General features: G+C 41.9%; 1 protein-coding gene across 2 annotated transcripts in view; it reads left to right on the forward strand.

Moving 5' to 3' along the window:
* LOC144823880 (uncharacterized) overlaps nt 1-26,063 on the forward strand; it is a 145,133-nt gene that overhangs the window by 18,596 nt on the left and 100,474 nt on the right. The window lies entirely within an intron of this gene.

Raw genomic sequence — 26,063 nt, forward strand, 5'->3', positions numbered from 1 at the left:
CAGCCGCCACTCCTGACTTCTGCTGCCACCGCGGGGCTCTCCCTCAGGCATGGGAGCCCCGCGTCACCACTGCTCTTCTGGGCCATCCACTCCGTGGGTGCGGGTTTCTCGCAGAAGACGGAAGTCCCACCCCACGACAGGCGTGATGCTCCTGAACTTCCGGTTTCGGGATGTGCACGCTCACGGCTTGTTTAGCAATAGGCTTGCTTTATAGTTTAACGGTTATTGGTGTTTATGCCTATTTGATCTTGATAAAGTGCTCTTAACAGTAGTACGTATAAATTCCTCCTGAAACATTATTTTTTGGGTTCTTAATAATATTTTAAACGTCCAGCTTTATTATATTGAACAAAAAGAGAGTATCTTTTAGTATTGTGTAGCGTCAACTTTCTGTAGATTCAATCATGCTTGCTGACCCCCGCTTTGTCCGATTATCCGTGTTTTACAATAAATTACCTCTCAGGTGTGATGTTCAGGGCCTCGTACGTTTCATGGAGCTAACACATGTTACACAGATCTCGTCCCGAAATCTTCAGGTTGGTTAACAGCAATCCAAGCATGCATGGTTTCAGTCACAGGCACGTCATAAATCTTAGTTCTCAAATTGCAGCATAAACCCTCAGGCATTTTAGAAAAGTATGTAGTGGTTGTTATCGTGTTAGCATTATGTCAGAAACACTCAATTAGTCACATTAAAATCAGCAGCAAATTGTGTCAGACTGTTATTAGTGCTAAGCAGCGCGCGGACGCTGGCACGTGCCCAGTGACAGCCTGTCCAGAAGTTAGGAACAGAAGAGCGCATGTGCGGGATGTTCCTCTTGAGCAGCACATGAAGTCTGCAGCACATGAAGTCTGCTCCTGTAGCTAGACGCCGACTGTAGCTCTGCTTCCTCTCACAGATTACAATCCCGTTTCTAAAGCATTTTGCAAACTGAGACCAGCCGTGGAGAGCGCTTAACCAATTGAGCGTTTGACAAATGTCACTGGTGTACAAGACCATAAGACAGTAGGTGATATGTCAGCTGAAGTTTGCTTCCTTCGATTTTCATCTTATTGCTGCTTTATTCTTGTCTCATGTTCCTTCTTGTGATTTACCTGAGCTACTGCATCTTGTTTTATTCCTGGTTTACCCTAAGAGAAGGCCTTACTTGCCAGTTGGCTATCTTCGTTTTGTAGCTGGAAACCCATCCAGGCCCCTGTGACTCAAAAATAATGTGCACATAGCCTATATAGCAACACAGCATTAGCTGAGGGGGGTGTGAGAATACACTTCAAATAATAATCACCATCCTCGTCAGGGTGAACCACTAAAGTCACAAATAAACCTGTACTTAACCCTCTGCTCTGGTAGCTAGGCACAAAAGCATTCAGGCTTAATTTATAGACCATGTGTAAAGTATTTATGCTTTACTCAAACACTTTCAAAGTGAAACAAGCATTGGCATAGCCAATAGGTCTCACCTTTGGGACCTTATAAGTATTTAGTTATTCAGTACAATATCCTTGGTGCAACAACAACTGTTGCATGGCTAAACACTTATAAGGCCCCAAAGGCGAGACCTATTGGCTATGTCAATGCTTGTGTGTAATGGCTTCGAGAGCAAGGGGAGGAGAGAGATTTAGCTAGCTGTGGGGGTGGGGGGAGTTACGACTGCTGACGATCACACATTCCGCTGCCTGAGCGATGCTGCACTGTAGCTGGTAACCGATGGCTGCCGACCAATTCACAGGTAACCCCTGCCGTAAACTCTTTTAATCTAGCTTTTAGGCAGACTACAAGACCCTGATTTGTGTCAGAGTGGAAAGTGGGGTATAGAGGAGGTGAGTTCCCGCCATGTTTCTTGTAATCCTGACTGCGTTTATTTTCTCTCCAGTAGTGCAAGCTAGACACAAGGGCATCAAAGCGCTTTAAAAGAGTTTGTACCTGGCTTGAAAACTAATTGAAGCCTGTGCGTTTATTTCAGGCACATATACAGAGCGCTTACTTCAGACAACTCCATTGATTGCTTTGCTCCTTCTTGTCAATAGAAATTGCAATGAAATGTGCACCCTGCGCCGACCAAGCCGTTGGTTATTAAAAGGGCATAAACAACCAGTAAAGGTTGCACAACGTTGAATCATGGACCATTACTCCATCACCCAGTCAGAGTGTGATTCCATTCCACTTGTTGCTGCTGCTAAACGCATTACAAAAGTGCATTTGACACCAACTCGCAGAATTGGTTTTAAACTACGTACACATCAGGGGTAACAAGCCCTATAAAATTGCACAGGGGTAGTAATAGCCATATAAATGCAATTACAATACAATACAATACATAAGGATGTTTCCGAACCCGTGCTGCTCCTACCATTTAAACATATAACAGCAAACTAACTGGCAATGACTTTCACAATCGCCTGTCATCATTGTTAAGCGCTATCGCCTTTGGGCCTGTACATAAAGTGGCTGGGCAGTTATCTCTTGATAATGCCCTCTGGGACTTCTATTAATGGCATAAAAAGCCCCGTTTATAGCTTTCTTCAGAGTATGTGGGTGGGTTCAAAACACCTAACAGGTTCGGAAATCACACACAGGAAGCACTGTAAGTGTCCGATATTAGCAGGCAATGTAAAGACACTATGAGTTTGCATGTTGCTGATCCGTTCTTTATGTGTTTTTATAGCACCTTTATGCTTGCATTTTATGTTATCCTTATATATGTATAGCTCCTATAGAGGTCATCCAGGGCGCTATTCAAATATTCTCTATGTTCTAACTTAGCATACATACTTCTATGTTAACACTTATTTTATGGGCTCTTTTATCAACCTGTGGAACTTCACTCTCCTATTTGATTGCCCGCAAAGTTTGTAAGGCTGAGGCAATAATTGCGCAGTGCTCCTTTACCCACATGGATTCAGTAAAGTACCTACACACAGTTGAAAATTCGGTCACAGTTGTCAAAATAGTGGATGTATCCGCCGTGTGTAAATAGAGATTACATACCCTACCACTACTACGCATTCATATTTTATTAATGTTTTTAATGGGAATAGAGTGCCCTATTCATGATCCGCCTGACTCCATCTGTACATTGATGCAAAGCTGTGACCCAGAGTTCACTCACACTGTACCCGTTTGTGCCACCTATGCCAAGCTCGGCGCTCTTATGTCTTAAACTTCCCCAAAATCCACGTGACTACTCGAAATCGGATCCAAATACGCAAAGAAGAGAAACCATTATGTTCCTGATTATTTTAGTAGGTTTTCGACGTCAGATATAGGAAGACCAAAACACATTAATATAGACAGGCATAGTGTGGGCGCGTGGATGTGATGCCTGGAAAAGCCCACGCAGGCATGTAACTTCCTCTGCCCTGGCCCTTTCCCTGGCTCTTCCTAACTCCGAGAAGCAGCACCGGTGTTCCATAAAGCTGTTAACAATACACATGTTAACGTGCCATTAAAAAGGTAGTGCCTGGCTCCTCGCAGTGCAGCGCCTTGCAGGTCAGTGTGGCGGTGAGCTATGTGCTTCCGCTGCTGGGACACAGGGACTCGGCGGCCTCCTTCGAGGCAGCAGCACACCTGGCCGGATCTCAGGATTTACGGTTCTGGACTTTCTGGACAGACACGAGCAGTCTGCAGGAACTGACTAAAGTCAAAGCGGCCAGACTGTAAGCAAGATTAGTGTGAGTTAAACTAGTGTGCTAAGCTGTTATAAGGAATCTTTGAGGAACAATTTGTCTATCTCTAGCAGACCTTGTTTTACGACCCCTTTCAGCGCTTTACACGGCATAATTTGCCATTTTTTTGCTCACAATTTTGTCATCTCTGCTGCGTAATTTGCGCTTCCTCTATTAGGAATTCCAGACCAATGTATCCTCCATTCCACCCACCCCCCCCTCCCGCTCCCAGCTGGTGCACAGCAGACCCTGGGGCCTTGTAAGCCCACAGTTACAAGAGCTGACAAGTTGCTTTCTCAGTCACTCCGTCATGCTGCTGTCAGTCATCCTTTTACCGTTTGTGCTTTTGTCATGTATTCCTATCGGTTCTGAATCGATCCCCCTATTCCTGACCCTATTCTAGTTAAACAAACCAACAAGTTAACTAGCAGTCAGCCCATGAGGCAGAAAACCCCCATGATGCAGATACCGTTATCTGACGCAGTCACACTACGGCACAGGAACGTGTTATCTGATTAGGTCATAACGCTTGCGATCTAATTAGACAAGCGATATTCCTCCAGCCCCTGATAAGGCATACGGAGTTCTCATAACAAATCAAACCTATGACAACCTGGGCAAAACCCTGCGGCCATTGTTTTGATTTCACCGAGAACTTTAGTAAAAGAATGTGCTAACGAGCAAGTCGTATGACATCTTTATTGACGTATCTATGTCCATCCTTACGTCAATCTCGGCACCTTAAAGGTATAAATATTACCGATCTTGCCATATGCAAACACACGCGTGGTGACGAGACGGAGCAGCCATACTTGCCGAAGCCAAGAGCAGAGCAGACCCCGCTGGCAGCAGCCCCGCCTTCCTGACGCGCTGAGAGACTCGCTGCTTTCTCCTGCCGAGAATCCAGCACCGGCGTTTCCGGGTAGCCCTCGCAGGCAGCCTGGAATATCGAGACCAGAGAGAGATACCATTCCTCATTCATCCTAAATTCCAGGTACAGAACTGAATAACCCCTCACAGAGAATTCTTTAGTTATTCACTTGGCAACAACAAACTTAACTTAAACTGTAACTATCTATTCCCGCCCACGTATTAGACTTAGGTCAGGTACACGGGGTAGGCGTATCTAGAAACACCAGTTGAGTACGTTTAGTCAAATGTATGTGTGTATATAATATATTTTATTCATTTTAAAACATCATATGGCTTAGAAACCATATCAATGTTTTTACAGTATTACTTTATACTATTGCTTTTAATGTATGCACTTTACTTAACTATAAGTATCGCAATAATATCGATCCATTTCTCTTGTACGAGAAAAGAGACTGATCAATAAATAACACCTTTTTATTGAACACGCCCGTCTCTTCCTTTTCTCTACATTCTGATGAGACTAAGAATGCACGTACTGACTGAGTAAAATAAATTGCCTTTTGTTCACACGACTCTCGAGATTGACTCTTGATTAGGGGAGAGCAAAGTTGTCATGTTCTATGGTTGTCAGAAACTAAATCCCTTCTTGTCTAATCAGGGAAGTTAAGTCCTCCTTGAACATTCGAGAAAGTTTCTAGTGAACTCTGAGCTAAGCTGGCAAACCCAAAACTTTAAGTCTAGTATCGACAGTAGTAGACCTAGTTAACGTCTGGCCTAGGCCTTTACTGCTGTAGGTATTATTCCAATGCGCAGAGCCTATTGGGAAGATAGGAACTACACTACATGGCGCCCAACGCGTTTGGAAAGGGCGATAAAACTAACGTAAGACATTTAGAGTAACTCAGTCGTGCTTTCTCACTCAGACCCCTTTTCCCATAATACTCCAAAGACGTCTGGAGTGGGTGAAAGGTTATATCCGCCAGACCTCGCAGGAGGGAACTCCTATGTATGGTTCTTGGTATAGTCAACGTTGAAGGATAAACAGTTCCAAAATATTGTGCATCTAATCTTTGTTCCATAAGAAACCTGATCTGCAAACAAAAGACATAAGTTTCCTGTCGGTAAAATGGCAGAGAGTGATGATGAAAGAGAGGCAGTTAGATTAGCAACTGAACTCGCAGATGCTGATGCTACCATGCAAGCAGCAGACGCGGATATAATACTCATTCCGGTCATCAAAAGGAGATCTATAACCTTAAAACTTATAGAAAATGGACTGACACCTAGAGGTGGCACAGTCATATTCGTAATTGAGGCACACGAATATCGGCAGACAGAGGTATACTATTCATGGATACATTTTCCAGCAGCAAATGCTGTAACAAAGTACTTCCACTACTACAAAATAGAGGAACCTCCTGAAATGTACACTCCTTTCGAGGAGGTGGAAGTACCACTCAAATTCCAAGAGCATTTGCTCTTATTTGATGGCGCCCTAAAACATAATAATCACATCACCAGGCTCGGTCCTTTAGGTAGACCAGGAGCAACGTGGCCGGTCTTAGCCGGATACACACCACACCCAGACATCGAAGGGATGTCTACAGGAGAGCTGTTAATACAGCTAAAACAATTACTAAAAATTCATAGACAATTAGTCCAATATGTAATGCGGACTTCAACAATTCAGCCAGCGATTAAACTTCCACAGCTGACCCCTCACCAGGGGAACACAAATAAAATTACACCACAGAACATCCAATCCTGCCTAGGTAAAGTACCGGCTAAACGGGAACAAATACCATTCTGGTTGGCACAGAAAATTACCCAAATAGAGGCGGTGTTTCCTGACACCACCCCGCTAGAAAAACACAGGATTCTGACTATCTGTCTTCCAATGGGAATCGCACCACACATAGAGGACTGTGACACTTGGGGTACAGTCTTTGCTTCCATCTACACAAAAACGCACGGTGTTCCATCCATTTCGGTGGTACCAGAGGTGCTAAAACAAATTCAAGACGAATACGGTCCAGAACCTGCCTTAACTCTTGGTATGAAATTACTGAAAGACTTCAAGCAGGTCTCGGCTATATTACTAGCCAATATAAAAGGTGAAGCAGCAAACGTGGCGATCCGCCAGAGGTTAAAAGAGACAGATATAGCAGACCAACCAGCTGAAATTGCCAGAATCATAGAAAAATCCTATGAGGAACTAGGTAGAGATAGTTTAGGTGGAATACCAGTAAAACCGCAACTGACTGAAAGTCCAGAAAAAATATTTTTTAATAACAATTCACCAAAAAAGAACTGGGATGGAAACAAACAATCCAATCCTAAAGAAAAGAAATTCCAGTCCAGAGGAAGGTCTCCTAGGCGAAGAGAAAAATCTCCAAACCGAAGACAGAGGTCACCGCAGAGTGACCCCTCTGGGAATAGATATAACCTTAGAAATAGGGATAATATTAAAAAACCTGATAGATATCAAGACATTGATACACGTCCCTCTCAATCTTTTCAGAATTCCTCGCAGAAATCGGAAAGAAGAGGACGATCAGAACAAAGAGAAGAGCACGCCAAGTCCAAAGACAAGGAACCTGCTCAACTAAAAAAGAAATTACAATTTCCAAAAAAGAAGGTAGCCAGTATCAAGGTAGTTAACAATGCCGAGAATACTGAGGACATAACTGAAAAACGGAGAGTGGGCTCAGACAATGCTAGACAGTGCATCAGAAGTGAGCATAGCTCGCAAAGTCCTTATGAATCATCTGGAGACAGTGGACACGAATGAATATCTTCAAGTGGAAACTGCAGACACCAGGGTTAGCAAACCTCACAAGATATACGAGATAACATTACGTATAGAGGGAGATAAGACTAGGAAAATAAGGGGACTATTTTGGGATAACCTCTCCAAGGGTTATGACATCCTTCTAGCTGAAAAAGACTGGCCACCAGAGTTTGTCAGGGAGTGCCCTCATGGCGAAGAAGTAATTATGCCTGCCTTCTCAAATCAAATTCCAATTCATAAAAAATACACACTTGCTAGAAAGTGGGCAGTGGCTCTAGCACCTGCTTTATATAAAAATCATGTAGGATGGGATGAGGACTCCCCTCCTCACAAAATCCAGTTAAAATCACAACCTACTGCACAAAGGCAGTACCCAATTAAGCAAGAAGCTAAAAAACAGGTAAATGAAATACTAGATCAGCTAGAATACCAGGGGGTGATTGAAACTTGCACCTCACAAATGAACAATCCTTTGTTTCCGGTCTCCAAACCAGACAATTCATATCGTCTAGTTTTGGATTACCGACACCTTAACACATGTTGCAAAACTTTTGCAGTGCAAAACTCACACAGTGCTGCACTAATGAATAACATAGTGCGCAAAAAATACAAAACAACCTTGGACATCTCCAATGGATTCTTTTGTCAAAACATAGCACCAGAGAGCAGATATTTAACTGCATTCTCAGTAAATGGCACTCAAAAACAATTCTGTCGGTTAGCCCAGGGGTACAAGAACAGCCCGGGGGTATTCTCAGCGAGAGTAACAGAATTACTTCAACTATATGATGATGAAGCATTATCTTATGTCGATGACATTTACTTAACAGATGATGACTTGGAGACTCACTTGAAAAGAGTGAACACCATAATACTTGGGTTCGCTGCAGAGGGTTACAAATTCAACTTTAAAAAATCCAGAATTGCCCATCTGAAAGTCCTATACGAAGGATATGAATTATCAAGTATAGCCTGGTTGACAATTTTTTAAGAACTAGAAGAATTAAAAAATCTAGAATATGAAGAAACATATCCTCTGCCAATCGACATTCTGCCTTTACGACATTACGCCTGTGTAATCTATACAGACGGACATGCTCAACCCTCCGTTTGGGGAGAACAAGCATACAACCCCACATGTGAGATTACAAAAGAAGTGTGGCGCGGAGGTAAACTAAAACCTCTATTAACAAAGACACACTCAGTAGAAACTAATTCAGAACAACAAACTGAAATATTAGCTTTGAAAATGGCGCTAGATAATGCGGATCGCGAATTCCCGACACTTATAGTGTCAGATTCATATTACTGCGTCAAATCATATAACAGCGATTTGCAGACATGGATTCAAAAAGGTTACAAAGATGACACAGATGCACCAATAAAGCAGAAACTGCTCTGGGAACAAATAGCTCTTTTACAAAAAGAACTACCAAAGACTCACGTGACTCACTCACTGAGTCATCAGCGTGATGGCGTTCACGTTGTAGGGAATTCATTGGCTGAAACAGCCGCAGCGGCAGCCACTAAATCGGCTCCCGTAGTTCGAAAAAAGCGTACATTAAAATACATTGACGGTGAAACAGTGCTGGCGGTGAAAACGTCATCAAAAGGCGACTGCTCAGCGTTACCGATCAACTATCCACTCAATTATACATACATAATCGATGCAAACTCCGTCCCTTTTGCTCGAATCCCTGGAGTGGGGGATAGGGTGATTCCAAACATGGACAGGAGAAACTTGTTAATCGCAGACGCACATATGGGCGAGGGTCTCAGACACCTTAAACTAAAAGATTCTCTGGAAGAATTACAATCAAGGTACTGGTGGCCAGGCATGAGCCTGCGTCATACCATGTTTGTAAAAAACTGCCCAAACTGCAACAGAGATCGCAGTGGGGAAAGAAACAGTTTAATACCTCGTCGTTCTACTCCAGAAAAAATCAGGAGTAAAAAGGAAGGGTTGCGATTAACATATACAGGCTAGTTCCACTTATAATGTAGATCACCAGCACTCGGCTGACGTCCGGACTGTTATACAAAGATTTGCGAGTCTAAATGGCATATACGCTAAGAGCATGCTACGTTTGACCATTGTTTTCACTCAAGCCCACCAGCCTGGGGGGAAACATGGCCGAATGAGCACAGTCCAGCGGGAGTCTTCTCACTTCCTTCCTGAGGGTACGGGATGGTGTAAAGAAAAAACCAAGGCATAAAGCAATCTATAGCGGAAAGGATATTAGGTTCGGGAGCTGGGTGGGTCAAACATCTAATAAGTGTCCAACGTAGTCTCAATAACTTGCCAAGAAATTCTCTGAAGGGATTCAGTGCGTACGAATTATTATTTGGAACTAGGATGATGATCTCTGACATTGATAGTCAGACTTCAGTGGTGAAAGAAAAAACCTTTGATATCAAAGACCGTTTGGCTATTTTGCAGGACTTAAACAAAACAAGAAAAGACCTGAGCAACATAAAGTTGAAACAACAGCCAACAACCACTGAAGGACCACCACCTGTCCCAGCAAGACCTGTCTGGATTCCAAAAGTCGGGGATCTAGTCAGGGAAAAGATCGCGGTAAAGAGGGAATTTGGGCCTTCTTACAGAAAAGCAGTTCCTGTCTTGTCTGTCAACGGGACAAGATCAGTTGTACTACCGCCACTTGCTGGTAAAAAGGAGAACCGAGTTGTATCCATCGACCTGGTAAAACCACAACATGTGGCCGATAACAAACAGTAGGCCAAGTGGACTCCCAATAAGTAGCAGAACACCAAGGTTTGCTACCAGTACAGAGGTCTTAACAAAGAGGCTCATCACATTCGAAACGCCTACAGAAGAACAACAAGGACTATGCAACAATGCAATAGAACTAAGACCTCTGAAAACCCAAATAAAAACATTTAGCAGAGACACACCAATCTATAATGAAGTACCAAGTGAAAATGCAAGAAACAAAAATCCTGAACCAATTGGAACAATTGACAGAACTGCATCCGGCTACTTCATAAACTTCGATGATTCCTCTGAAAGCCTCAGTGAATCAAAGACACAGCCATCATCAAAATCCTTTAAAGACAAAGCTAAGGAACTTTTGAAACAACTGAAAGAAACATATCTGATTTCTCCATGGATTGAATTTTGGGTGGGTTTTGGTGCATTTATCCTCATACTTTGGCTCATCATGGTACTTACTTTGGGACGCTTCATTGAGGGAAAATATGCTAAAATGGACACAGTAAGTCAGAAAATCAACTTGATCCTCAAACCACACACATCTTCACACGTCGAGAAAAGAGAACTTTCTTCAGCCAATTTCACAGCCAATCCGATACCTGGTGGGGTAGCCTGGGACAACACTGACTATGAAATTTATGGTCCGGTCGAGATCCTGAAATATCCACACCAAATTAAGATCTCATTGAGTGACTTTGCAAAACCAAACTCATTTGCTGATGATTGGGACTTCGAAAGCATTAATAATATGATGTCTGACTTAGTAATGTCTGCTAAATTTACCAAACATGATTATTTGCAGGGTTCTACAAATTATGATAGTATGTACTGTTATAACCACTATGGTAACCACTTTTTACATAGATCTGCACAACCTAGAAATGTTTTAAATTATAATCAATGGGAACATTGTGCAACACCTCCAAAAGGGAGCTCAAGAACCGTTTACGACAAATATTCATATTTTTCAGGTTTTAACACAAGTAATGCTGAAACATTTTATTTTAAATTGTCAAACAAGACAGGAACCAAAACCATGATAACCAACACAAAATTGTTATATTCAGACTCATTTTGTGAACAAATGAATACTTTTGGATTTGATTATTGGGACAAAAATGTTGAATTGAAAAGTGTTTGGGGTACAAAAGAATGGCAAGTACAGGGTATAGAATCTATGTTTAGAGCCTGCATGATCCCAGAACAAATGATATTTTTAAATGACACTGTTCAACAGACCACCTGTCTTGGCTTAGCCAAAATCAAAGATTTAAATAAACCGTCTATTCCAAAGCCAATAATGTTTAGCAATAACTCTGATACAGATGAAGAGATAGACGTAAACCATATATTAAACCAAAACAGAACACATCCTGATTGGAAACAGTGGTTGATCTGGCCCACAGATACTAATAACTGTCAAGACAGATTCCTGAACAAAACACAGGGTTTCAAAATGACCAGGCCAGACCCTAGATATCCTCAAAGACATCACCCAGGGATAATAACCACCTACAGTGTGGGCAAATTATGCCTTCAATGGCTACAAACTTCCACACTGGCAGAAATTAAGCAACACCTAACTTTACTTACTGATGGTGCTGACTTGCGTGATTTCACATTGGGACCACGCAAACAGCGTCAAAAGCGTTTCATAGCAGCCTCTGTATATGCAGCATACAATGAGGCCTGGAAGGTTACTCAAATTGAAACAGAAGAGAGAATACGGGAAATTGACCGTATTAATTTGGAAAAATCACTTTCTGTAGTGGACAATGGGTTAATGACTCTGTCCTCCAGAATTTTTTCTTTGGACAGCATTGTGTCGTCAGCAATCGATATATTATCGCAAGACTTACTGCTATTACAACACGGTCAGTCACAATTGCGTTCTATTGTACAGCTTGGCTGGACGTTACAAAATCTGCGTTCAGGCTATGTGCCTTGGCGTTTAATCAACACAACGTCACTGTTCCAAATCTTTAACCTTACTGATAGACAAATCAGTATGGCGCAAAAGGGTGCTGATTATACAATCTTGAGCATTGAAAAACTAGAAAGATTACCAATGACAATGTCAGAACGACCTGTCAATGAATGGATAATACATGGAATCATAAATATTCCAATCTCAACCTTCAGGTTTCAATACTGGCAAAAATATATACAGGCTGGCATGTACGAGAAATTGGGAAAGGGGTACCTTAAAACAACATGGAACCTGCCCTATTCACATGCATGTGTCAGTAATAAAGGACAGAAAGTGTTTCTTAGTGGCAACAATTGTGCGATGTCACTGAGTGGCACACTCCTGTGTAACGGAATTAGTTTGCATGGAGCCTGTGAAGGGAATTCATACAACCTTTCATGTCACCAGCAAGGCGCACCTGCAACTGAAATAGAACCATTCTTTCAAAGACTCTATAATGGGAGTTACATTCTTATTGTAGACCGCAGATGTTGTAGTCTTATGCCCGGGACTCCTTATCTAGTAACTACTACTGCGAAGGTCAAGTGCTGTGGACGCACATTGTTCCCCAGCTCCTTCCCAGACAGGGAGGCAAGGGCATGGCCCGATTTGAAAATTACTTCTATTCGAATAGATACTTTAAGCAGAATGAAAACAGTCCTTCTTCAGACGCCTACCAGGCTCTCGTCATCAAAAGAAACGTATGATCTACAAGTCGCAAGGACGACTGCAGAGATACATACATTATTATCAACTAATTCCCCCGTACATTTCGCGGAAATCCTGAATGAAATCTTAAATATTTCTGATACCAATGGGGTCTCAAAGGTATTTAAGACAGTATTTTCGATGGCATTAACACCATTCAAAGCCATACTGGGTATTTTTCCAGATTTCGTCCATTCGATTTTTGGCGGACTTCGCCTGATCCTGGGACTAATTGCAGGAATCCTATTCTTAGTCCTTATTTTTCGTTATGGCAACCCATGTCACAGACAAAACTCTTGCGACAAGGGAAGAAACAATCCTAGCCATTGGATACCGGGACCGGATATCAAAAATCCTGGGACTTTCCCGGCTTAGAGACCTGAACATGACTTGGTTTCTATCATTTCGACCAATGTGGCAAAGATGTGTTTTACCTGTATTGAGGTGTCTGCTATGCGGAGAAGAATGCGTGTTAGACACCTGTCTGACTCTACAATCGGATGCGCCGATGGATGCAGAAACATTGTTGAGCCCGATCAAGGTTCATGCTTTGTGCTGCCCTCAAAGGCTACCAATCCTGATGACGGCATTCGTGGAAGCTTCACCACTACGATTGATGGGTAGTGAAGTTCAAGATGAAAGCAGCATCGAACAGGTACGACCTTCTGTCAGTAATACAAATCAGAATGTCAATGGAGACAATCATGCGCAAGAATGCATGATTACACCTATTTCCGAGTTAGTGGAACTTTCCCAGGAAGCTGTTGACAGTTTTTTCGAAAGCCTAAATGATATGATGTTCTCACCCGAACAGAAATAGAGACTTTTGAGCAAGCTCGCACACGGCGTTCCCTGAATTCGGCCTTCAACTTTAAAAATAAAGTCACATGAACATTTTCGCTCCAGTTCACGGACAGCAGTTTTTTCAGCAGCCCCAAATATTTTTGCATATTTTTCGGGACACTATCTTCTGCTTAAAGTAAGAACTATTCTTAGAGAACTAAGGTTTCTACATTTTAGATAGCTTATAGACATTAGCTGCCCGCTGGCTTGTTCATAAAGATATTTTATTCTGTGATGGAATGGTCTCGAAACTTTTTTCTGTCAGAAACCATTTCATGTGTAATTCTCATATACCAAATAAGCAATAATGTATACAAATGCGATTTACTTTGGCATTTTTCTACAGCTTGAGTGCATACCATATATATATGTCTGCAATTTTTTTCAGTATATTTGAAAATTTCCAAATGCATTTATGTATTTTGGGGTGGTAAGGTATACACACTACTCTATAGTATGTTGTACTATGTTATACTATGCCTAGATTAGTAAATATGTCCATAGTTAGCGTGGAGTGGGTGTCATGTATTCCTATCGGTTCTGAATCGATCCCCCTATTCCTGACCCTATTCTAGTTAAACAAACCAACAAGTTAACTAGCAGTCAGCCCATGAGGCAGAAAACCCCCATGATGCAGATACCGTTATCTGACGCAGTCACACTACGGCACAGGAACGTGTTATCTGATTAGGTCATAACGCTTGCGATCTAATTAGACAAGCGATATTCCTCCAGCCCCTGATAAGGCATACGGAGTTCTCATAACAAATCAAACCTATGACAACCTGGGCAAAACCCTGCGGCCATTGTTTTGATTTCACCGAGAACTTTAGTAAAAGAATGTGCTAACGAGCAAGTCGTATGACATCTTTATTGACGTATCTATGTCCATCCTTACGTCAATCTCGGCACCTTAAAGGTATAAATATTACCGATCTTGCCATATGCAAACACACGCGTGGTGACGAGACGGAGCAGCCATACTTGCCGAAGCCAAGAGCAGAGCAGACCCCGCTGGCAGCAGCCCCGCCTTCCTGACGCGCTGAGAGACGCGCTGCTTTCTCCTGCCGAGAATCCAGCACCGGCGTTTCCGGGTAGCCCTCGCAGGCAGCCTGGAATATCGAGACCAGAGAGAGAGATACCATTCCTCATTCATCCTAAATTCCAGGTACAGAACTGAATAACCCCTCACAGAGAATTCTTTAGTTATTCACTTGGCAACAACAAACTTAACTTAAACTGTAACTATCTATTCCCGCCCACGTATTAGACTTAGGTCAGGTACACGGGGTAGGCGTATCTAGAAACACCAGTTGAGTACGTTTAGTCAAATGTATGTGTGTATATAATATATTTTATTCATTTTAAAACATCATATGGCTTAGAAACCATATCAATGTTTTTACAGTATTACTTTATACTATTGCTTTTAATGTATGCACTTTACTTAACTATAAGTATCGCAATAATATCGATCCATTTCTCTTGTACGAGAAAAGAGACTGATCAATAAATAACACCTTTTTATTGAACACGCCCGTCTCTTCCTTTTCTCTACATTCTGATGAGACTAAGAATGCACGTACTGACTGAGTAAAATAAATTGCCTTTTGTTCACACGACTCTCGAGATTGACTCTTGATTAGGGGAGAGCAAAGTTGTCATGTTCTATGGTTGTCAGAAACTAAATCCCTTCTTGTCTAATCAGGGAAGTTAAGTCCTCCTTGAACATTCGAGAAAGTTTCTAGTGAACTCTGAGCTAAGCTGGCAAACCCAAAACTTTAAGTCTAGTATCGACAGTAGTAGACCTAGTTAACGTCTGGCCTAGGCCTTTACTGCTGTAGGTATTATTCCAATGCGCAGAGCCTATTGGGAAGATAGGAACTACACTACACTTTCATTGTTTTGTAACCTTGTGGTGTTGCCGGGCTGATGCGAACAGGTTGCCTCATTCTAATCCTTATCAGTACCATGCACTCCCACCCCACGGCTTACTGCACAACCTGTACTTTAATTTTGTTATTTGAGAGCTATAGTTGTTTTATTTGTGCCTTCCCTCTTTTGACTGCTCTAAAGCGAGCAGAGCTGCTGGTGATTTCCTTTGCCCCACATATAGAAAGCTGTGGTCTTGGAATGCTTCTGCCCTGGTGTGCCAGCCAGCAATGCAATAGGTCTCGAGTTTGCGAGAGTTTAAGCTATTGGCATAGTAAATGGCAATGCCTTTTATTTATGTTTTAAAAATCAACACATAAATAAATGCATTGTCATTTACAATGCCAATAGCTCAAACTATTCTAATGTGATACCTATTGCATTGCAAATGCTTGTTAAACAACAGGAAACAAAGCCTGAACTGGAACGGGCTACAATCTAACTGCTTTAACTTACCCTGCGGTGTTCCGCAGGGTTCAGCTCTGTCTCCAACACTGTTCAATATCTACATGAGGCCGCTGGCCAGGCTAGTGAGGAAGCATGGTTTTACTCTGGTGTCGTATGCTGACGACTCACAGCTGGTGATTTCCGTTACAGATAAGCCTGAGCTAACAGCGAAAGGATTCCATGCTTGTTTGACGGACGTCATGGAGTGGATGAGTCGGAGCTTTTTAAAAATTAATACGGACAAAACAGAAGTGATTGAATTTGGGAATGGACCGCCGATGTGGGGCAATCATTGGTGGCCGCCTGAAGCCAGGGAATGTCCTTTACCCGTAAAGAAAGTGAGGAATCTGGGAGTCATCTTCTATGACAAACTCAATATGTCAGCTCAGGTGAACAGTTTAACATCAGCTTGTTTTTTCTTACTTAAGACCCTGAGGAAAATCTTCCCTTGCATCCCTCTGGCACTTCAGAAAACAGTTATGGCTGCCCTTTTTATGTCCAAAGTGGACTATTGCAATGCGATGTTCTTGGGCATTGATAGGCACCATATTAGCAAACTTCAACCACTGCAGAATGCTGCAGTTCGACTGATTCTAAAGCTTCCGAACCGCCATCCCACCACTCAGGGCAGGAGAACATTACACTGGCTCCCTGTCCATCATAGAATTGAGTTCAAAGCACTCTGCTTGGTGCATAAAGCACGGTACGGGGGAGGCTCGGATGACTGTCAGAACAGGCTCAGGCTTTACACACCTTCACATGACCTGCGCTCGGCCAATCACGGCCTGATCTGTGTACCTAGGTACAGGCGAGCCAGATGGGGGGCCGTCTATTTTCCTGTTGCGTGGCCCAACTGTGGAACAAACTACCAGTTGCCCTGAGACTGCAGCCAAACCTTTTTTCGTTCAGAAAAACCTTAAAATCTCGGCTGTTTAATGCCGGTTAGTGGCTAGTCCTTCCCCACGCCCTGCCTCATTTACACACCCCAGCGCCAAGACGCCTCAGCAATCGAGCGCTTTATAAGCATCTCTATAACATAACTTAGCCAACACGTCCTCAAATTTTCTGCTTCTGGGGGATTTTAACCTTCACTTTAATGACCATAGGGTCACAGTTGCACTTGAACTAGCAAAAGACCTTGCCTCCATTCAGCTGGTGCAAAAGATTCTTCTTCCCACACACTCTCAGGGACACTGCCTTGACCCTGTGTTCTCTAATGTGGAAACGCTCCATGGAAACAACTCTATCCCTATCTCCTGGCCTGATCACCACTTGGTCCCTCTTTCCTGCTACCCCCTTTCTTTTGTCCCCCCGGTCCCTCCCCCTCGCACCTTGTCCCGCCCCTGGTACAAGCTCTCTCTGGAGCATTGGACCTGTGAACTTGGAAAGAGTATACCCCAGCCGACCCCCTGCCCAGTGACTATGTACAACGACTTCTGCAGCTGGATAGCTGACTCTCTGAACACCGTCCTCCCTAAAGTTTGGACCACCAAAAAACAGGGCTCCACCTGTTCACCCTGGTACTCAACAGAACTGCGCACTATGAAACAGAGTTGTAAATGCCATACACAGCTACAGAGCGGAATTTAGGAAAGCTCAGGCTACCTTTTACGAGGCAAAAATCGAGCAGGCCACTAACTCCACAAGAGAGACGTTCGCTATAATAAAAAGGCTTCTTAAATACCCAGCCCCCCTCCCATCCCGGCGGACACCCAGGCAATCCGCTGCGAAAACCAAGCCGAGTTCTTCAACTCCAAAATCCAGAACATCTTAAAAACTCTTCCTCCACCTGACCTGTCAGTAGGTGGGCCCTCAGCAGACTTTCCTCCCACCACCCACCGCCTGGAACACTCCCCCCACCCTCCCTCTTTCCTTGGAGACCCTCCTTTCACTTTTGCCCACAGTGAAGAGCGGATCACCCAGAGTCCCAGCGCCCATGAACATCATATCCAAATTCGCCCCCACTATCGGTCCCATAATCACCCATATGATTATAACTTCACTCGAATCAGGCACGGTCCCTCCACACTGGAAGGAGGCCATGGTCAAAACTCTTCTAAAGAAGCCCCACCTTGATCCTGCAAACCTGGGAAACTACCGCCCTATATCCCTCCTACCAGGAATCTCCAAAATCATCGAGAAACATGTAAACCGCACCCTCTATGAGTTCCTGGAAACCTCAACCTGCTTCACCCCTCACAAACTGGCTTCCGCCCTAGACAGATTACAGAAACCGCTCTGCTGGCAGTTGTTGAGGAAAGCAGGACGTTGCTTGATGCAGGAGGTGCAGCAGCCGTCATCCTACAAGATCTGAGCGCAGCCTTCCTGATTCATCGCCTTGGCAAGTTGGGAGTAACTGGTACTGCCCTGAGTTGGTTGCGCTCCTTCATGACAGGTCGCACATTTCAGGTCTTCGAAGACGGTATGAGCTCCAAACCCCGGCCCCTCCAGTGCGGCGTCCCTCAGGGTTCGCCGCTGAGCCCTACACTTTTTAACGCATATATGGTCCCCCTTGCCTCCATTGTAGCTCCTTTTGGGATCCATATGGTCACTCATGCCGACAACACCCAACTAGTAGTAGCCCTAAATCAATCCTTTCCCTATTCCTCGACCCTGACCGCCTGTCTTACGGAAGTGGTAAACTGGATGGGGTCTTCCCACCTGAAATTGAACCGTGGGAAAACTGAAATCATGACCCTGGGTAACTTTGATAATTCTGCCCTCAGAACCATCTGGCCAGCCTGCATGGGCCCGGTTCCAGCTCCTAAGCCCAAAATTAAGATCCTGGTTTTCTGGCTGGATCGCAATCTAACGTTCCAAGCACAAGACAGCAAGACTGTGCCAATCTGCTATGGCCTGATCAGAATGGCGAGGGAAGTGCTCCCCTTGCTTCCACCCCCAAGCTAGGAAAACCATGATCCAGTCCATCCTGCTCTCCAGACTGGACTATGGTAATGCACTCTACCTAGGCTCCCCTGCCGCAGTGATAAACAAATTGCAGGTCATCCAGAACTTCGCAGCAAGACTGTTGACGGGGACGTCAAAACTGTCTTCCGCAAAACCCGCCCTCCGTCTCCTACACTGGCTCCCAGTAAGAGAGCAAATCCCCTTCAAATCCCTTTGTATTGTTCACAAATCCCTTCAAGGTCTAGCCCCCCTCTGATTTCTGCAATGATTCAACCCTACAAAGCTAGGAGACAGTTGCGATCGGATGACCTCCACCTCATCACAACACCCAGAATAAAACGTGCTCGAAGTGGCGATAGACTCTTCTCCCTCAATGCAGACAGACTCTGGAACTCTGCCTCTGTACCTCCGGACCAAACCCAACCACTTCTCCTTTAGGAAACAGTTAAAAACTTTCCTATTTCCCTAAATATGCTCTCCCTCGTCCTGCCATCCGGACCAGTAGGTTCAGTCTAGCGATGGGAGGCCTCCGGGTAGCCATGCGCTCTATAAATGCCCTTTCACTTTGAGCCCCACAACCTACAGTATTACCCAACAAGAAACCACTTATAAGCTCATGACACAGTGGTCCTACACCCCTGCACTCCTACATTCCATCTTCCCACCGACCGCAGCCTTCTGTAGGAGATGCAGGTTGGTGATTTCCAACATATATCGTGATCATGCCCCAATTACTCTTTTCTGGAAGGAAATCCTGGCCTGTATTAAGAACACACCGGGATACCCCATACCAGAAGACTATTGCACAGTCATCCTGGTAACACTGCCGGCTACTCTAACAGCAGCAACCCATGAGGACTGATATCTCATCCGCTATATCACGTGAGCAATGAAGCTACTAATAGCCAAAGCCTGGAAAACCACATCTGCCTCTTCTGTAACATCTTAGTTTACAAAGCGGTGGCACATCCTAGCCATGGAGCAAATGCTGCATAACATTTCATTCTCTGAAAACTAATTTAAATGGCTTGGGCAACCCTTGATTGACTATATGTAATATCACTTTTCTCTGGTTACATAATCTCCGAGCCTATCACCTGTTTAACTGATGAATATCCATAGCAGCATAATGGCACCCCTACATTATTGGGCAGCGATGGAAGGGTGGTCCTGCTCCACCAAGGTCCCCTCTGCTACCCATTGCCTCTCTTCCCTCCATAGGCCTATAACACTTGCTGGCACCATGCCCCTCCTTCCCCATCCTGCTAACCTGGAAGTTCCCTTACCTTTAGTTTCAGTTTAAGTCCTACTGTTTGGCTTTTTAGTCTCTATGACTGGTCCTGGCTGGGCAAAGCCCGATCGCTCTCCATCAGTCACTCCCTCGCAATGCTAGCATTCCAGATTCAGGGGAAGGGGAGATATTGTTTAGCGGGAGCTGCCCTCATGCTTCTATGTCAGTCGACACAGACCCAAGGTCCATTTTATTATCCCCTGCATGTTAATGCCATGGTTTCTTCTAGCACTTTCTCTTAAAATATCTCCCTTACCATAGGCCTTTTTGGCCGCAATATGCATAGCTTGTCATAACTTTTCTAAATATTGCAACTGTCGGACAGTGTAATGCGTATAGATGTACCAAGCTTGCCTCAAAACCACCACTGATATGGTGCCATTCTCTGCTTTGTTATTGTACTGATTGTTGAAAATCTAATTAACAGATATTGAGCAAAAAAAAAACCTCTCACTTTTAATTAATATGGTACTAAAGTATGATTTGATTGTGTGCTGTAATTTAATATTTAGCATTTACATGGCCAAAACATTTCTCACTGACATGCAGTTATACTGATAACAACTACATAGAATCCAAAAGATAATGTTTGGATATCGGGTTTTAACAAATATTTATCATGTGCATATTACCAAGTTAAGTTTTATTATTTGTTTTGATCCTGTTAAAATATTTGTTACCATCACTCCTGTTAATTACAGAACTAATATGCTTTCGTAATTGGTGATAAAGTTTGAAATATTTGTGCTGTTCATTCACAAGCTATTTAAATAGTATTAGGGGAAAAAACTGACATCTTACCATCTTTCTTTTAATGATTGACAGATCCTCTAACTTTGCAGTCAGAGAAAGAAAAGTAAACACCAATCTCCAGGATAAAGTAAACAGTAATTTGTAAGAAGACATACACTAGCATTTGATCTGTCTTTGAATGCACTGCAAATATGACAAGATAAAAAACTAAATTTAAAGACCACTTTATTGTTCACTCACTTTCTGAATGAAAGGAACACCTGTTTTTTTGCCAGCCCGAACTCTCTTGCCAGAAGGTGCCAGTAGGCCCCATAAATAGGTTGCCCTAATAAAATCTGATTAACTATAGAATTGAGTGATTAGATATTTCGAGGCCTGCTTGATGCGTCATCTTTTTCCTGCCAAGATGCTACGACCCAGCTATAGAACATGGGGTAAACAAAAACTTCAATTTTTTTGGGAGTTTTATGCCCTTGCTTAGCTAATGCAGTGAGCAAATAAAAAGAATCAACCGTGCACTCTGTCAAAGAGTCAGAACTAATCAACAAGTTATCAGTGTACAGAACCAAAGTGATCCCTCATGGAAATAAAAGAGTAACCAGGTCTTTCTTAAGTGCTTGTGAAAAGATAGATGACTTGGTATACCCCAGGGAGGAGTTGGAACCCGAAGCAACTGAAAGCGGAAAATACCTGATCTCTTAAGCTTGTGTGAAATTTGTACTAAAAAAACACAGATCTTTAAAGAAACATGATTTACAAAAACCACTGACGCAACACAATCAATAACTCGTTTTAAATATAATATTTTCATGTATCAAAACATGTATATCTATCTATTTTCATTTTTCTCTTTTCAACAGCTGTCCAGTGAACATAAAGAAAAAATATCACATTAACATATACATAGTGAATATCACAAATCTCCCTGTGATCACATACACAAACATGAGACGTCGAAACCACAAAAAATCGAAATGTCCCAAAAATGTTTTGTTCATTGTATCCTTATATCTTCTTTACATGTTCCAAGGATAGATGACATAGGACATAACGTAATGTCGTTGACGTTTCAACCCTGTGATCAAGTAATATTTACTATGCATCATGGCGGGTCTTCCTCAGGACTAAAGCAGACCAAATAATATATTTAAAACAAGTTAATGGTTGTGTTTTGTCAGTGGTTTTCATAAATCATTTTTCTTTAAAGATATTTGTTTTTTGAGTAGGAGAAGTTTCACACACAATGAAGATGGAGCTTAATCCAAAACATCAAACATAATTTGGAGTGGAATAAGCAGTATATTGTCTATATCTGTAAACTGTTACAAGTTAGTAAACTTGCTGGTGCTGTGCACTGTTCACTAGGTCCTAAAACCCAAAACTCTCTTAAACCATTCAGAGTTGTAAATACAAAACAACTTCAGCCATATTTTGTTTAAACAAACTTCATTTTTTCTTGTGTGTATATATATATATGTATATATATATATATATATATATATATATATATATATATATATATATATATATATATATATAATCACTGATCTATTCAATGCAACAAAATATACATTATACAATTATAATAGGTATCATACTCTAAAACATAAGCAGTATAACTGCATTCGTTTAAATGCACAAACAATAAGAAACATCACTCTTGTATGTGCCCGATGCATTTCGGGACGTAGTGTCCCTTCCTCAGGGGCTAACCTACAAAAAAAGAATATTATTAAAAAACTTTTCTCGTGACTTAAATTTACTGCACGTTGGCAACATTACCCAATGCACCACATCAACATGGTGATTTGAGCTAATGGAACATGTACTCTCAAGTGACTATTGTGCTGGTTACTTTTTGGAATTGCTGGCATAGAACATTTATATGGTGATATCCTTTTGTTGCCTCAATCTACTGTGCAAACTTAAATAACAATGTAATTATTCCAAATGAACAGTTTGTCTAAAACTTCTAAGTCACAATAAATATCTGACTTTAATATGAGTGGTCAAAGTGTACACTAATTGCTAAAATATAAATAGCAATAAATATATAAAATTTCAGATTTTAAATAATCTCATTGTATAAGAGCTTTAAATAGTAAACTCAAATAAAATATATATGTACATAACTCATAATAGTTTAATAGTGGCATAAAAAGCATTTTATATCAAACTGACTGGATAAATCCTCGATTGTTTGCTTGACAATAATATGATTTCCCTATTCTACCAAAAACATTTTATTAATATCATCCCTGTTTAAAAGTGTTGATCAAAAAAGAAAAGGTGAGACATAATCATCTAAAAGGACTTAGATTCTTCAATTTAAGAGTAAATGAATAAAAAAAGGGGTGATCCCATATTGAATCCATATGGATCTAAAGTGCATAAATGTGAAGTGAAGTAAAAAACCAATATAGTAATTGGTTGAGCGATTAGGGCGGCCTGATAATTCCCAAATAAAACACAATATGGACAAAATTCAGTGCAAAGTACAGCAAATAGCAAAAAGATTAAAAAAAAAAAAATTTTGTGTGGTTTTCAGAAAATGGTTACTGAATTTATAAACAAGTATATAAATCTTCGGTAATATTAAGACCTCCAGGGGTCTTGCTATCCATATTTAAAGTGTATCTGGTCTCTAGCTTTCGAAGGAGATATTCTATGTCCCCACCTTTCTTGGTTTTAGGTATAGTGTCAATTGCGTAATACTTGAAATGTTCCAGATTGTTATTATGAACTTCACGAAAGTGTCTAGCCACAGGATAGGTAGAGTCACTGTTCAATATGGCTCTCATGTGTTGCAAAATCCGCTTGCTAACAGGTAATTTTATGCTACCCACATATTTAAGTGGGCATGAGCATTCAAGAACATATATCGCAAACTCTGTTTTGCAATGTAAGGTTTGTTGATTTTTGTTTCCTGCGTGGCAAAAGGCCGTCTAGTAGCTTTTTTTGTTTACACCATATTTGCATGCCTTACATGTTTTACATGTACTGAAGCCATTGGGAGACATCAGCCAATTAACCTGACTTGATGTTTCCGGACTGTTAGACACCAACTTACTATACAATGAGGGGGCTCTTTTGTAGGCAAAGCCAGGTTTAATAGGCAGATTGTAACCTATAATGGGATCATTTTTGACTAGAGACCAGTTTCTATGTATGTTTTTTCTGATGGTATTGGCTTGGGAATTGTAGGTGGTTATGAATCTAAGGTCATTTTTGGTAGAATCAATTTTTTGACTTATTTAATTTTTTCTTTCATCATTTTTTGTGAGGAGTTTGTGCCTGCTGAGGCCTTGAGTGTTGCCTTGTCAATTATAGCAGCCAGAAATCCCCTAGATAGAAAGCTTAGTTTACTCTGTTTTTGTGCTTCTACTAGGTCAATGGGGTTGATGCAAATCCTTTTTAAATGCAGCATTTCCCCATAGGGAATACTTTGTACCAGATGGCGCGGGTGAAAGCTAGAAAAAGTAATACAGAATTCCCTGCAGTTTCTTTTCTGTATAACCTGGTTTTCAGAGTATTACCCTTTGCAACAATTTCAACATCCCAAAAATTAATTTCACAGTTGCTGATAGTGGATGTGAAGTTGAGGTTAACATCATTATCATTTAAGCATCCCACAAATTCCATAACTTGTTCACATGATCCGTCCCACACAAAAAACAAATCATCAATGTATCTGAGGTACAGTTTTACATGATTAGAGTAGAGGTTGCTATGTATACCTTTGAGGACCAGCTCCTCCCACCACCCCAGGAATAAACAGGCGTAGCAAGGGGAGAAGCTGGCCCCCATTGCAACTCCTCGCATTTGTTGATAAAAAGCTTGATTGAATAAAAAAACATTGTTATTTAAACAAAAACTAATCATGTTCAGCAGCATAGCGTCATGTTCTGGACACAAGTTCCCATATATGTATATATAAATAAAAAATGAAGTTAGTTTAAACAAAATATGAAATATGGTTGAAGTTGTTTTGTATTTACAACTCTGAATGGTTTAAGAGAGTTTGGGGTTTTAGGACCTAGTGACCAGTGGACAGCACCAGCAAGTTTACTAACTTGTTACAGTTTTCATTGATTTACACTTGGGTTGATAGCAAGTGTAGTGCTGTAGCACCAATTTTTTTCGTACAAAATTTGGAATAAGGGAGTGCTCCTCCAACCCTTTTTATTATAGTTTATATCTGTAAGATAGAGATATCTTAAGTACATGGTTTACTCTTACCTGTAATACTGAATGTATACCATAGCTATTTATCAATTTAATGAACTCTCTATACTTTGATGTGAAACTGGTAACTCCTGAAAACTAAAATGTAGAGAGAATGGGTATCTAGAACAGGGATCTCTAACCTTTTGTGCAGTCAGAGCTACTTCTGGCCAGTGAAAATCGCTGTGAGCTACTGAACGCGAAGCAACTCGCGCATTTTTCAAGAGACCCCCCCACGCCTAGTTTCATTGACTTTAAGCCTAATTTCATCAGAGCCCATACTGTGGTTTGAACAAAATACCCAAGACAGGCCTGACTTAAGAGTTCCCTAGAACACCAAAAGGAATGACTTTGGATTTGTGATGCTTCAAGACATTTCAATTTATAGGTCCAAAATTTCAGAGACACTGCTAACGAGTACAAATTACAAAACGATAAAGTAGTATAAAGTAGTACTATCACAAAATTAGCTGCAATACACCATATCATTTGTCTTTTTTGCTGCATGATTTTGTCAAACTTGCTGCATAATTTGTTCCCCGAGTGCCACATAATACCAGTGGCCCTGAACCATGACTTAACAGTCATGCCCCCTGAATCCCATGCCCCCTACACCCCTCTACCCCCCGCTTCATCATGAGCTTGGCCTTGACTACTGGATACAGATAACTGCAGAGTTGTCAGAGGCAGTGGTACCCAAGGGCTTGTGGAAAGTGAGCAATCAGATAGCAGCACGAAAATCCTACTGCTGATCCTGGCTGTATCTATTTTTACCTGCCTGCCTAGTAACGGTAACCTATACACATGTGCCTTTCAACGTTTTATTGCTTTTATTGTACTGCCTGTATTATCATTGTTGTGTCTGTGACTGCTGTTGTCTGTCTTCCCCCGCTGCCTGTACGTGGACCGTGCCCCTTTTTCT

Source organism: Lissotriton helveticus, chromosome 1_1 (assembly GCF_964261635.1).
Source record: "Lissotriton helveticus chromosome 1_1, aLisHel1.1, whole genome shotgun sequence".
Lineage (NCBI taxonomy): Eukaryota > Metazoa > Chordata > Amphibia > Caudata > Salamandridae > Lissotriton > Lissotriton helveticus.